Source organism: Balaenoptera physalus (assembly GCF_965194825.1).
Source record: "Balaenoptera physalus genome assembly, chromosome: 2".
Classification (NCBI taxonomy): domain Eukaryota; kingdom Metazoa; phylum Chordata; class Mammalia; order Artiodactyla; family Balaenopteridae; genus Balaenoptera; species Balaenoptera physalus.
In genome coordinates, this window is record NC_138883.1 from 177,449,719 (window position 1) to 177,463,567 (window position 13,849).

The following is a 13,849-nucleotide window of genomic DNA, read 5'->3' on the forward strand; positions in this document are numbered from 1 at the left end:
CAGGTGTCTGGACGCCTCTCAGATTCCTCAGAGCGGCCTGGGGAACGCCCCCCAACACACGCGTTCCCCCAAGCCTTGTGGATTAACAAATGCCATTTAAGAATGATGAGAAATGATTGATAATTAATTTCAGGAGTAGCCCTTGCCAAATAAGCCATTAAACGGGCTCTCGCTGGCTGTCCGTTCAGCCCATTGTCAGGCCTCCAGCACTCAGGAAAAGCAACACCAAGTTTTAGCCAAAGTTTCCAGTCTGACTCTTTGCCGTTTTTGGCCGCTTTCCTGATTCCTGGGCCCCCTGATGTCCCAGCAGAGTCCACCCTGGTTCTCTGCAGACCAGGGCTGCAGGGGGGTGGTCTTGCAGGGCATTGGGTGGGGGGCACCTTGGGTTCTTCTCCCAGGTGATCACAGGCAAAGCCCGAGAAATTCTCATTTTTATGTTTATGTCCGTCCTGATCTTTGTTCCCAGTTGTCAGGCAAAGATAAGGAACAAAGATCCGAGCAACCAGGACGTGTGCCCTAAGCCTCAGCGCTGGTCCAGGGACAGAGCGGAGCTGAGGCTGCCCAGGGGCTGCGGGCAGCCCAGCAGGCGGGGCCCCAGGCCCCTATCCTCAGGGTTGACAGTGGCACAGGGAGTTCGCTGAGGTGGGTCTGCACCAGTGAGCGTCTGGTGAGTGAGGGAAAGAGCTTGGAATGGGGGCGTGTATGCCGGGGGCGTGGGCAGTGGCCAGAAAGGGGCAGCTGGGGGGGCTGCATCTTCTGCCTCCTCTTTCCAGGCTGGCTGGCGGCTGGCTCTGCTTTTGTCGGATGCGTGGCCTCGTGAGAATAGCCATGACCAGCTCACTTTGGAAAATTGAGATGCGAGCGCATGGGGAACAAAAGCAACCAAGCGCCTATTGACAGTGGCGTGTGGTGTCGAATGAGGGATTTGGACAATGTAAACCCTCCCGTAAAAGGCAGGAGAGGGAGCAAGCCCTGTCATTGAGATCTTGGAAATTCTTCACCCAGAAAAGATTTGAGCTCTGTCCTAAAAACACGGTAGGATTTGGAAGGAGGTGTGTGGGGTTCTGGGGAACAGGCACGGGACAACACAGGTGCAGCCGTGTCCACCGGCGGCGGACGTGGAGGAGAGTGGGCGGGTCCTGCTGGAGAGCTGGGTGAGGGCCTTGAGCGGAAGACTGTAATGCGATGGAAAATTTGTTTTGAAGGAAATGATGAGATCGGAGTGTGGTCCAGGGCTCTTGCAGTGGAAGGTGCTGTAGGGGAGCTGTTGCCAACCCCCATGTGTGATGCTTCAGGAAACTCTGGCCGTGGGGTGCAGGATGGATTGTTGGGGCACAGAGAAGTCTCCTCAACCTGCAACTCTGGGCTGCCGAGGATACATTACACCCCAAACAACTGTTAGGTGTTAGGCTGCAAGCGGCAGAAAAGCCCCCAATAACAATGACTTAAGAATGGTTATTTTTTTCTCATATTTTAAAAATTCAGGGGTAGACAGTTAAGGATTGGATGGTTTTCCTTGGCGTCAGGGATCCAGATTGCTTCTAGCTGGTTGATCTGCGGCGCATGCCTCTTACTCCTAACAACTTCTCGTGGTCCAAGACGGCTGCTGCCACTCCAGCCTTCGCACGTCACTCCAAGCAACAGGAAGAAGGAGGAGATGAAGAAGGAGTATGGAAGACTAAAGATGGCCATAAATTCCTTGACAAGTCTCCCAGCGAGAAGTGGGAATTGTGCCCCCTTCCCTTGAGTGAACTACTGTGTCCACTAGAAGGTGGCAGTTGTCATGTGGTGCCAGTTTCCAAACCCACATCTGAAGAAAACAGCAGATTACACAGTCTCTAGGAATAGTCTCTCTGGAATAATGAGCTGTCAGGTGATGCACTTGACCATCCTGACTGCCATGCTGGAGAGGCCACGTGTAGGGACTCTGGCTGACAGTCTCTGTTGATCCTGGCCTTCCTACCATCTCCACCTACATGCCAGCCACGTGGCCCCCATAGACCAGCCCCCCCACCAGCTGAATGTCACCAACTGACCCAGTGGAGGAAAAAAACATATCACCCAGTGGGCTCTATTCAAGTTTTGGATCCACAAAATTGTGGAAAACAATAAAAATGATTGTTGTTTTAAACCCCCAAGTTTGGGGGTAACTTGTTACGCAGCCAGAGATTATCGGAACAAAACTTGGTACCTGGAAGTGGGCTCCTGCCCTCACAAAAACCTAACACATGGCCTTGGCTTTGGGATGAAGCACTGGGCAAAGCTGGGAGGACCTTGGGAAGATCGTTAATAAAAGCCAGAAGGACCTCAAAGAGACTTGATGAGAGCTTGGAGGACAGTGAGGAAAATATTATTTGGAGGCTGGACAGAAAGTTTAGCAACACTGTCACCCTTGGAAACGTGGAAAACAGACCGGATACGCAATGAGCCCAAGGGTCTGGCTGAGGAGACGCCAGGCAGGAGATAGAACACGCCACTGGCTTCTTCCAGCCGCCTGTGATAAGCTGTGTGAAGAGACAGATGGACTAAGGAAGTATAAAGGGACCAGGGCTTTCTGGGTGTGATAACGAGACTGTGTCTCCTTGCCACCGTCTCCCAGAAAAAGTGACTCATAGTGAGAAATGGCTTTAGGACAAAGATCAAATCCAGGGCACTCTCTGTGCAGCATGGCCTCAGGGCGACCATCCCAAGGTGTGGCTCTAACGCTTCTTTCCAGACCTTAGAAGGATGTAAGGATATACCTTGCAGGGCTTCTAAGAGTCTTAAAGGCAGGCCTTACAGACTCTCTCAGTTAGACAATGGGGCTTTTAAGAATTTTAAGGGCATTGCTCCCAACAGCTCCTGACTGAGAGCCACTGGGAGCCCCTCCCCAAGAATAGGACTTGTCTCTAATCAGGGAACCAGAGACGTGTGCCTGGGTGGATTTCCAAATCGCCATGGACCGGTTGCTGATATAGCCTTTCTCTCCTCCCTGCTTTGCATGGAGCGTGTTACATGGAGCTTTCCTATCCTGATGTCACATTGTTTGTAGAATGGGTGGGTCACGGTGCTCTTTTCTCTAGTTCACAGGTCTTCAGAACAAGAGAAACTGGGCTTGAGTTGCTGTTCGTGAAGAAACACCGAGATGGATCTGGACCTGCCTTGGGAAACGCACTGCGGGACGTCGAGCCTGAGCCTGAGCCGTGATGGGGAGAGACTTTCGGGGGTCTTTGGATTCTGTGTGCAGAACAAATGTAAGTAATTGATGCCAGAGGGTGGTGTGTGGAGGGTCCAGTTCTCTGATGGTCGTGCTGTGGGTCTGGATCACAAACTGGCTGGACGTGAAGGGTGTTCACTGGAGGCGACTTTCTATTCCGGTTGAAATGCAAGTGAAAGCACGGCAGGTTAGTCCTTGGGGTCGGCACATCAGCTCTAGAAAGCCCAAGCTGGACTCTGACGGATGATAAGTGGGCGACATTCCACGGGGGGGCTGGGGGCCGAGAAAGAAGTAAACAGGAGAGACCAGGCTCCAGGTCTGCTTGCCCGTCCGCAGCTTCCGTTGGGGCTGTAGGGGGTGCCCCTCGCTGGGGAAGGTGACACAGTCTAACGGACTCTGCTGTGACCCTCTCAGGGGTCACACGTGGAAGGACAGAGGTGGCAGGGGGCCGAGGAGCCCGTGGTGAGATGCGGCTCCCTTGACAGCCCGTGAAAAATGACTTGACTTAGAAAAAGTGAGTTTTCCAGCTCTCGGGGGGGTGGGTCCTGTGCTCTTTCCCATGGGAGGTCAGAGTCCCCGGGAGGAGGTATAGCCCAGGGACGGGGTGGCCCCGTGGGACCAACTTCCACCTCTCTGCACACTCCCCTTGCATTTTTCTTGTAGCTCTGACCACATCCAGTTTTTTCTGCTCACCTGTTCTCCTGAAGGCACGCTTACCTCTGTCTCCCCAGAAACAGTTTAGAAATGATGACTAAACCAGGCCTCCAAGGTCAGGGCCCACGTGAGTCCCACTGCGGAACAGGGTGAACAGAGGCAGGAAAGAGTCCCCAAATGCGTATTTCAGTCCCCTCCCAGAAATTCCCTCTCTGCTCTGCATCTGCCAGAAATTTTGCATTTGTGTTTTAGGCTCTTCCTTTAAGTAACTGAACCGAATGGATTCTATTGCGTGCGATCATAATTGCCTCGAGTTAAAGCATAAAAAAGTTTTACTGCTCTTCTGCAGTTTGGCTGTTATTAAGAAAGTAAATTGAAGTGTACCAGTTTAAGAGCCTGGAACTAGGTTCCTCTGGGGACAAAAGCGGCAGCTGTCAGACACCCAGCTGCTAAGTCATCGCTGTGCTTCCCGTTGTAAGAACGGGGCCGCCAGGGCCTGAGGCGCTGCAGACAGGGATGCAGGGAAGGAGGACGCAGGGGCCGCTCCTGGGAGCGGAAGGCTGGGGCACATTTGAGACCTGGTGCGGGAGTCCAGGCCTTATTTTCTCTTCCTAATATTTTCCTAAATGAGCAAATGCCCTGCTCTAGAAATGGCAAGCATTTTCCGAACGATGGTCCAGGTAGAGTCTCGCATTCCTGAGAAAGCGCTTAAAACCAAACTTCAGGAGCAGACGTCAGCATTTTGGCCTCTCCTGACATCCGTCGTTAAAGGTGCAGGTGGCAGCTGACATGCTGAGTGGGCGGGGCAGGAGCTGGCCCCCCGCCCGGAGGCACTGAAAAGCATCATCCCCTAAAATACCCACCAGGGTGATGGGCCAAGCCTGGGAAAGGTGGGCCATACGTTGGAAAACACTTGTTTTCACTCCAAATTACTTGTGGAGCCCATCCCCAGAGGGAACAAATGACCGCAGGCTGCTGCCCAGGACCGCTGGTGATGGGTGATGGGGCCCGGCTGGCCCGAGAGCCCTCGCCTGTAGCTCAGCCTTTCACCCGTCTCACCAGCCTTCCGGATGGCGCCCAGGGACCCCCGCCCGGACCACTCTCTCCGGGCCACTGGGCTGCAGGAGCAGAGCTGCGCGGGCCAGCCAGCGCCTCACCACACGCGCCCCCCCAACCCCCGTGTCCCCCGCCACTCGCTGCCTTGGTGGGCCGTCCGGTCCCTCCAGCCAGGCCACGGTGGGCAGCGCGTCCCGCCCGGAGCCGGGGCTGGACTGCAGATCCTGTTTCAGGAAGCAGCTCGGCCTCCCGCCTAATTGTAGGGGTGGGAACAGAAAGGCAGCCACAGGGCTTTCCTTTGCCAACGAAAAGGCGGGAGTTGGGGCCTCCTCCCAGGTTTCATTTCAAAAAAGACTAAAAACAATCCGCTCATTTCGCCTGAGTACTGCCTTCCCAGGGTGGAAATGGAGACTTTGATGTGTCTCTGCCCGCCCAGCTCTCCACGCCACCTGCCTCGGGGGCGGCCTCAGGGTGAATCGCTCCCTGCTACTCAGTTCGGGGCCCGGGATGGGCCGATGCAGGCGGCAGTCACCGCAGGGGGTGGGGCAGGGGCGGCACTGCACTGTGGTTCCTCCTCGGGAGGGAGCCGTGAACGAGGTGCCCTGTCCGCCTCCAGGGACGCCAGGGCCCAGCTGGGCGCCTCCCGGGAGCACTGATCTGGGCTCAGGTGGGGTTCCTTTGGGTGAACACTCCAAGAACAGCTTTCCTACTCAGGCCTCTGGAATTGGCCGTGGGGTCTGACGTGGGGCAGAAGGAAGCCGTTCCTGTCACCCCATGAGCCCCCGTGGGGCACGGCTGGGCCACAAGGCCTGCCTGACTCAGCTGGGCTGTACTGTCAAAGGGGCGCTTGATGCACTAAAGCTAGAAAATTTTTACACCCAGTCTTCCTTAAGGTTTTAAGTTCAGCTTTTAACAAATCTCGCATTGATTTTTAACTTGACATGTTTCACCCCATTTTGAGCTGCCATCTCGCCCCGCCGGTCCATTTAAAAGCTTGGAAGGCTTCGTGGACCGTCCATAATAGTCCCAGCTTTACCCGCACTTCAGTCCAAGCAGTTTTCCTCTCTGTCTCCCTTTCCATCCAAATGCCCCATTATCTTAAGGGAAAAAGTGACTTGGGAAGTTACCAGTGTTCAAATGAGAACTTTCCTCAAATGTGAACCTGGAGACTTGGCTCTCTGTGTGCTCCATTTGCTACAGGTGCCTTGTGTACGTGGCACATGGATTTTAGAGTCCAGGGCAAGCTGCTTCTTCCATCACTCAGAGCAGAACATTTCAGCGAGAAGCCCTCTCTCTGTGTCTCTTCTCGTTCCATCTGGAAGACAGGCTCACGGCACCCATTAAGGTGGGCTGCTGGCACTGCACACCTTGCCCTCAGAAGCCTGGTGGCCCATCTGGAGCACCTCCACCTCCGTCCATCCCTGAGCTGACCTGAGGGCCCAGCTCCATCCTCAGCTGCTTTGTCTCATCCCAGGCCTGCGGGTAAAGTGAGATGACTTGCTTACCTGGGGTGCCCCCCAACGCCGCCCCAGACATGTTCTTCCAGACCTCACCTCTAGACCCGAACTCAGGTCTGTTATTCTGCACCCAAATCTCATCAGCACATGGCTAATCTGTTAGGATATCGCCAACCAAATATTATACATTTCATAAAACTGTTTTTGTATCAGTGGATACTTCCACGACAAGTGATTTTTCAGGTATGACTTGGAAAAAAACTTTATTGCTACAGAGTTAGGGAACCTTCCAAATTTAAACACACACATACCATGAACTTTGCAATAATAGACTATTAACAGAGTCTCTGTAGAGTTTTCAATGAGTCCCCTTCCCATGTTGTCCCTGGACCATAAGCGATGGTCATTAACAACAGCTGGGGGACTTGAGTTACCGGCTAAAGGCATCCCAGGTGTGCCCCACCGTTTAGGGCCTGAGCCATACCAGTAACAGAGGGCTGGCCACGAGCAGCCTCGGCTTGGCTTGTTGAAAACCAGTAGCGGTGTAACACGCTGACTAGGTAATTTGAAAGTTGCCCTTTGGGATCTATATATTTTAGTTTCAAGACCTTAATTCATGAGCAAGTTTATTCAATGAGGAACAGGCACGGGGGGGCTTGTGCAGAGCTAAGAAAAATGTCCACCAGGCCAGTTACACGCACTCTGGACCTTTAACAGCTCTGGTGCTGGGTATGTCATGTCTGTAAGAAAGTGCATGGCATTGCACTGGTTTGCGTGTGTGTCAGGGAGTTGGGATTTCTGCTTTCACTCGGATTGATTTATTTTTCTTTTCCTCCGTAATTGCTAAAAAACAAAATCAAACCTCTCGTCAGCCTTTTGGAACTTCTGGGAAAGTCCCTTTGCTGCGGAGCCCTGAATCTGGGCAGAGTTAGGAGCAGAGCTGGAAACCACTTTTCCGCAACCCTTTCTCTCCTGGGCTGCGTCTGGGCGCCCACGGGCTCCCAAGGACGCCGTGGGTGAGCAGGAGGCCAGTCAGCAAAATCAGCCAAACCAGACTGAGTTTCTGTTGGCAGGAGGCACAGGAAGACCGCGCTGATGGTGGGAAAGGACAGCTACATCGTGATGGGAATGAAATTTTCCTCCTCACCTCTAATTGCAAAGAAGAAAAAAAAACACACACCAAAAAAATGTTCAAAATATCTTAATATGAGTCCATATAACCCCAAGCCACCATCTTAAGCTTTGAAGACCAAGTACTTTGAGGCAGTCTCCGACTGTAACTCCACCTCAGGGGGAGTTCCACTGGTCGTGGTAAGGATTCGGTTCCGGAGACGTGTCCTGCGGCCCTGCGTGCGGGGCTCCTGCTAGGTGGGGAGGCTCGTAAAGACGAAGGACAAACTTGGCTGGAGTTGGTTTGATCAAGGGAGAAACCGTGTCCGGGGCCTTCCTCTCCACTAACTGCCAGCATGGCCCTGGCTCTGGCTCCGCCCCCTCGTCAGTGTCACAGAGGACACCGTGCTGCCCTCTGGGGCTCGGATCCAAGGCCTGACCCTGATAGGGCTGCAGGGACTTGCAGACTCATGCTTCCTCACAGCTCGCTCCCTCTGGGGCTGCTTGGGCCATGGGAGGGGTGCGGACAGAGTGAGGGCCACTGTGGCCTCCAAGGCCTCCGGACCCTGGGCTCTGTGTGGCCCCCTAGGGTGCAAGAATCTTCCATCTCTTCGGAATTCCCCTCTCTTGCTTTTCTGTGTTAACTCACTTGCACTGCCCTCGGCTGGGCCTCGAGGAGGCCGTAGGGGATGGGAGAAGGGACTTCCACGGACTGACAGGAGGGGGACCTGGGGGTCAGTGGGGGTCATTCAGCATTGGCGCTGGCCTCTTAGGCAGGCAGGAGGTCTTTAAATGGTCCCTCGTGCCTCTCATTTCGGTATCCATGGTCGCCCCAAGGTCACGCAGCGCTCTCACCTTCTGAAGTCCTGCCTTACTGGCCGTTGCTGCCCGTGGTTCTTTTCCACGTGGGGCATCGTTTGGGGTCTGTGCCAGATCTCCCATCACGTCCTGCTCATCTTTGCCTCTTTCCCACCCTGCACCAACTCCCCAGCCTCGTAAGGCCCAGCACAGTTCTCTGAATTCTGAAAGTGAACAAAGCTCTGCTGAATCATTTACTCTTTTTTATTTATTTAATTTATTTATAGCCACCTTCTTCTAGAAGGCATTTAAGATGACTCATAAGACGTAGAAAAAACAGCTAGATGGACTAAATTATGTTTTGAGTAAATGAATTCCAGTTCTTTCCAGATATGAGAATCTGAGAGTTGACACATACAAGGTCCCTTCTGCATAAAAATACGCACATAAAGCAGCGGTCCTGAAACATACGCCCAAAGAAGCGGTCCTGAAACATACACGCAAAGAAGCCGTGGGAGGGACCGTATTCTTGAGTCTGTAAAGAAGACCCACCTCCTGGAGCCTCCCACCTGGTCATGCAGTGACTGACAGCGTTTCGTGCGTGTAAATCATTTTTCCTCACTGGAGTACATGGCACGTGAAGAGAGGTATGGCCAGCTACGTTTGCGTCCACCAAAGGGCGTGCTGAAACCTAGGCCCACAGGAGAGGCGTAATCGAAACCTTGGCCTGAATGGAGCCCAGCCCTGGACACGGTTGCCCGTAAAGGCTACAGCAAACGATATAACATTTTCCTTACTCACCCCCGTGATGGGGCCAGTTGCTATGTGCCCTTAAGCCTTTTTAAATATGTGTAGCATTTAATGGGATATCCAATCTCTGTACCAATTAGGGCTCTGGATTTCAAGCCCAGAAACTGGAATTTCCTGGAAAGATAGGGTAGCTCACAGAATCTGCAGGAAGCATCGGGAATGAGACTCTGGAATCAAGGGGTCTTGGGAGGAAGGTCATCTATGGGGACTTGGTCCCATTGCTGCTGCTGACTTACCACCAGCGGGTCCTGCCCTTGTCACCCTGGAGTCACAAAACTGCCGTCACCACCGCATTGTCACCTGTCTCATTGTGGGCCTCACTCCCTCAAGAATTAAGCCCAGGGATTCAGCCCACAGCGAGTGACTTGACTTTGTCTTCCGGTCCAGCTGTCCAGTTCCATCGGAGGCAGCCGCCTCAGCCTAGAATCCTTGAACCCTGGACACCCTGAACACCATTCTAGGTAGATCCGGCCCAGTCTCCCAAGCCCTTCCCTCCATGAGCACTTGATTCCGGAGACCCCAGGCCATCATTCAGCTCTTTGCCCACTGTGGTTCAGAATCCCATCTCTGAGCAAGGGAATGGCTCTGCCCTCAGCTAGGTAACAGCCCAGGCTCTTCCCCATTTCCTTGGGAGTTTGCTTATCGGCAACCCACTCACACTTGGCAATGTCTCCCCTGCTAGACTGTCAACCTCAGGAGGGCAGACTTGGACTAATTATCCTGTCCATCAGTGTGATACCATTGGCTAAAAAATTGCCAGACAAGCAGCAGATATTTGATGAATGTGTTGATTAAATGAATGAATATATGATTTCATTAGCACTCTGTATCGCAGAGCTATGCTTAGGAAATTCTTTCCTGGAATTCTAAAATCCTCCTTGCACAGCCAAGATTAGCCAAGAGCCACGTCTGGTTTTTTTAAGGAAAGCGGCAGCATCAGAAGTAGGACCCTTGGCCGTCTCTTAAAGGCTAGAGAGTAACCATCCCCCAGTTGTAACCCTCAGGCCCATCAGTGTTTCAAATCAGTGATGGAGCGAGGGGTGGGTTTGATTACCTGAACTCATCCAGCCTAACTTGGGGTGGGGACCCCAGACTGGGGGCTTCTTCTAACTTAGGGTCCTCCGTGAAGTGGATTCAGGACTGGTCTGGACCTATGAATTAGGTGCAAACTCTTGGGCCTACCTGCTGAGCGATGGCCTCTGAGTGACCAACTCAGGTTTTTAAGAGGCTCAGGTTTTTGAGTATTTGAAATTGTGATTATTTTGCAGGGCCCTGCTTGGAAATTTTTAGAGATAAATGATGGACTTAAGTGTTCTGTTGAGTCTTTGCTGAGTGATTATTTCCGAAGCATTGCTTAGAAATTGTCCAAACAAAATTCCCTCTGTCCCGAACACACGGCTTGTCTAGGTACAAACATTACAAATAGCGTTCACAGGGGTTTATTTGCGGGTGTCCGGCTCCTCCGTTTCTGGGGCCACTAGTGAGCTGAGTACTAGCCAAGGGAAAGTGAGGATGTGTTAGTGCATCTCTGTAGAAAGCTGCTTGTTAGTCAAACGGATCACAGCCAGACCTGGAGAGTCTTAGAAAGAGCTGACCTGAAAGGGACCTTCAAGGTCATCCACTCCAACTTTTTTTTAATTGAACTATAGTTGATTTACAATATTGTGTTAGTTTCAGGTGACAGCAAAGTGATTCAGTTATACATATACATACCGATTCTTTTTCATTATAGGTTATTACAAGATATTAAATATAGTTTCCTGTGCTATACAGTAAATCCTCGTTGCTTATCTAGTTTATATTTAGTGGTGCTCCAACTTCTTAACCTAAGAGGAATTGGAGGCCCAGAGGGAACCTTAAAGGCATAGGCTGGGCTGGCACCCGGTTCGCCCCTCCTTGAAAGAACTTAAGCCCGTCGGTGCTGGTTCTGGCGTGGGAGGCTGAGAAGTGAACGCCACGACCGACCCTGACGCCTGGGTGGGTCTCAGCACCTTGGAATGCTCCTCGGTGTCTCCTCTTACGCCTTGTTTGCTCTTGGACGTGGCTGGGCCCTCTGGGGCCGAGTCTGCAGCTGGCCTTGGCCCACCTGTTCCCGCGCCTGTTTCCCGGATGCCCTGATGGGGCGGCGGGGGGAGGGGCCCGGCCAGCAGCAGCACCGCAGATGGGATTCATTCCGGGGGAGCCTGGGGCGGCAGGCCCGGCCCGGCCCGAAGTGGAAACTGGTCCTCCACTAGATGGGGGCCAGCTCCAGCCGCTCCACGCCTTCTTCACACGAGATGTTCTCCTGCTTTCTTTGGAAAGTAACTTTACACGAGCCCGTCCAAGCCGAGGCAGGGAGTTGGAAGTCTAGCATCGGCCCATGGGGAAGCAGGAACAAAAATGAAAACGGCACAAGATCCGATTCTTCTGCCCATTCCAGCCCTGGTCCCATGGCCTCCAGCTGGAATGGCTAAAACAGCTGGGATTTATCATTGGCCCGACATTAACCCATTGGCTCCAGGAGTTGGGATTTCCTGAACCCAAAGCACTAATTTCTGCCATTGTTCTTACCTTTCCTCTCTGACTTCTAAGGAGGCAGGGAGCGTGTGTGGGCGAGGAGGCCAATTTGGGCAGCAGGTTGTTTCAAGTGAACTCGGCCGCTCAGGGAGGGAGGAAAATGAGCTCCAGTGGCCCTTGTTTATTGTTCCTGCGGGGTCCCCGCGTTCCTGCCCAATGCGGCCTTTCTGTCTCTGGCTTTTGGAAGACAAAACCCTAGATAACAGGGACCCTCGTCACCCCTCCCTTAACTGATTACATAAACGTGGGGATCTCGGACCGCAGAGGTGACCCTCCCCCAGCTCGGGGGGCGCCGTCCGGTCCCTAGTGAGCTAAGTGCCCTCGTTCGGCTGGGCCCGGGCAGCCCGTGGGTGCAGGGGCGACAGAAGGCGCCCACTCCTTGCGCTCTCTCAGCCCTCTGCCGACGCTCGCCCACAGGCCCAGCCGGTAGCCGGCCTGTGACAGGAAGCCAACGTGCGGCGGGACGGGAGGCCGGCTTCCGCCTGGCCAATCAGCTCCAGCCTCCCCAGGCGGCGGCCGGCGAGCGCATGCGCACACGCGAGGAGCCGAACGCAGGGCCCGGCGCGGCTGAGGACGGGGTCGTGGCAGTTTCCCGCCGCCCCTGCGAGGTCTTCTTGGTGTCCTGCTCACGCAGACCTTTCCCCGTGAAGGTCCCCACCAGGTACGTGCGTGTCGGGTCCGCGGCCGAGTGGCTGCCGTGTAGGGAACCGTGCTGTTTGCCAGTGAGCTGCAGAGGTACGGAACCCAGGGCCGCGTCTGCGCGTAGCGGGCACACAGTTCCGCCGTCCACTCTGCCGCCCCTCTGCTGCCAGCCCCCCTCTCCTGGCGGCTGCCCGCCCCAGCCTGGGAGCTCAGAGGCCTCCTTTTCAGTAAGCGCGACGGCTGTGGGACCACAGCACCCCCCAGGCATCCCTCCAGAGCCCCGGGGAGGAGGGAGAGGCGCCGGGGTTTGAGAGGAAACAGCTGAGTCACGGTACTAGCTTGTGGAAGGGGTGGGGGGGGCCTTCATTTCCTCACAGTTCTTGGGGCCTTTTCTAAACTGGTATCTGGGGTCTCGGGGCGTCAGCACCCACGTGCTGAGGGAAGGCAGCCCTCTGGAGACCAGGCCGAGGTGAAGGCAGGGGACACCCTGTCTCCTGGCTGCAAGCCAGGGACAAGAGAGCAGGGAGGCCAGCGGTGTCCGCACCAGCGGCCGGGAGAGAAGAGGAGGGCGGCCGGGCACTGCCAGTGGGCCCAGAACAGGGCCTTCCGGAATGTTTCAAGTGCTGTCACAGACGGGACCCAGGTCAGGGCTCCGTGCTGCCCGCCACCTGGAAACGGTACCGTTTGTTGTCCGAGCTGCATAGCCTTGTGTGCTGTGAAGGGCGAGTTCCCCCAGGAAGGGTGCGCTCTCAGGAGTTTATAGATTGGTCTCCTCCGGGACAGGAGCCGCTGGGGTGTGGACAAGCAGGAGGAAAGAAAGGAGAAGGAGGAGTCTGCCGTCATATTTGGTCTCCTTTACAGTTATGCCCTGGGCGGCCCAGAGAGCAAACAGCAAAACAGTCTTAAAAAAAAAAAAGAAGTAAATACGAGAAGGAGGCGAGGATAGCTAATACTCTTTCCCTTAGGCCCGACTTTCATTTGCTTGTAAACACCCTAAAAGACAGCCCAGATTTATTTAAACGGCCCGGATGATACATAAAGCAGGGGAGAAGCAGGTGGGACACTGCAGCTCAGGCAGGCTTGGAAACCGATGAAGGAAACCAGGCTCCCAGCTGCAGGGATGGGGCGAGGAGGGGCGCTGACAGCACCCACTGCCAGCAAGAGAAATGGCACCCTTGTCGCAGGGCCAGACAGCTGCAGGGTGAGCCTTCGGGGCTGCTCCCAGAGCCGCCCTGACGGGTGATGGAGAGCAGAGGTAGGGAGTTGTGAATTTCGGGTCAGGCCGCTGCCCGGTGCTCTGATCCCTCACGGGCCGCGGCTCGTTTCTATGACTGGCGAACTAATGACTGTTAACTGCGTATCACTGGGGTGAAAAGGGCCTGGGCTGCAGGGACGGGGCGCTATCCCACGGTGGGGGGGTGTGTGGCCGCAGTGGCCAGTTTGTGCTCGGTGGTGGCTCCGGGGCCACCTGGCAAAGCCAGAGCTGCGGGCGCTGTGACTGTGGGCAGCCAGACATCGCGCCCTGCCGCTAGGGAGGGTGCAGGCCCCCAGACCCTCTGGGAGGAGGGGA

General features: G+C 54.6%; 1 long non-coding RNA gene across 1 annotated transcript; it reads left to right on the top strand.

Annotated features, from left to right (window-relative positions):
* The first annotated feature begins 903 nt into the window (after positions 1-903).
* Positions 904-13,176, top strand: LOC309654824. Its single transcript, XR_014260460.1, has 2 exons — positions 904-3,233; positions 6,171-13,176. It is a non-coding gene; the product is annotated as an uncharacterized lncRNA (long non-coding RNA).
* The last annotated feature ends 673 nt before the right edge of the window (positions 13,177-13,849 follow it).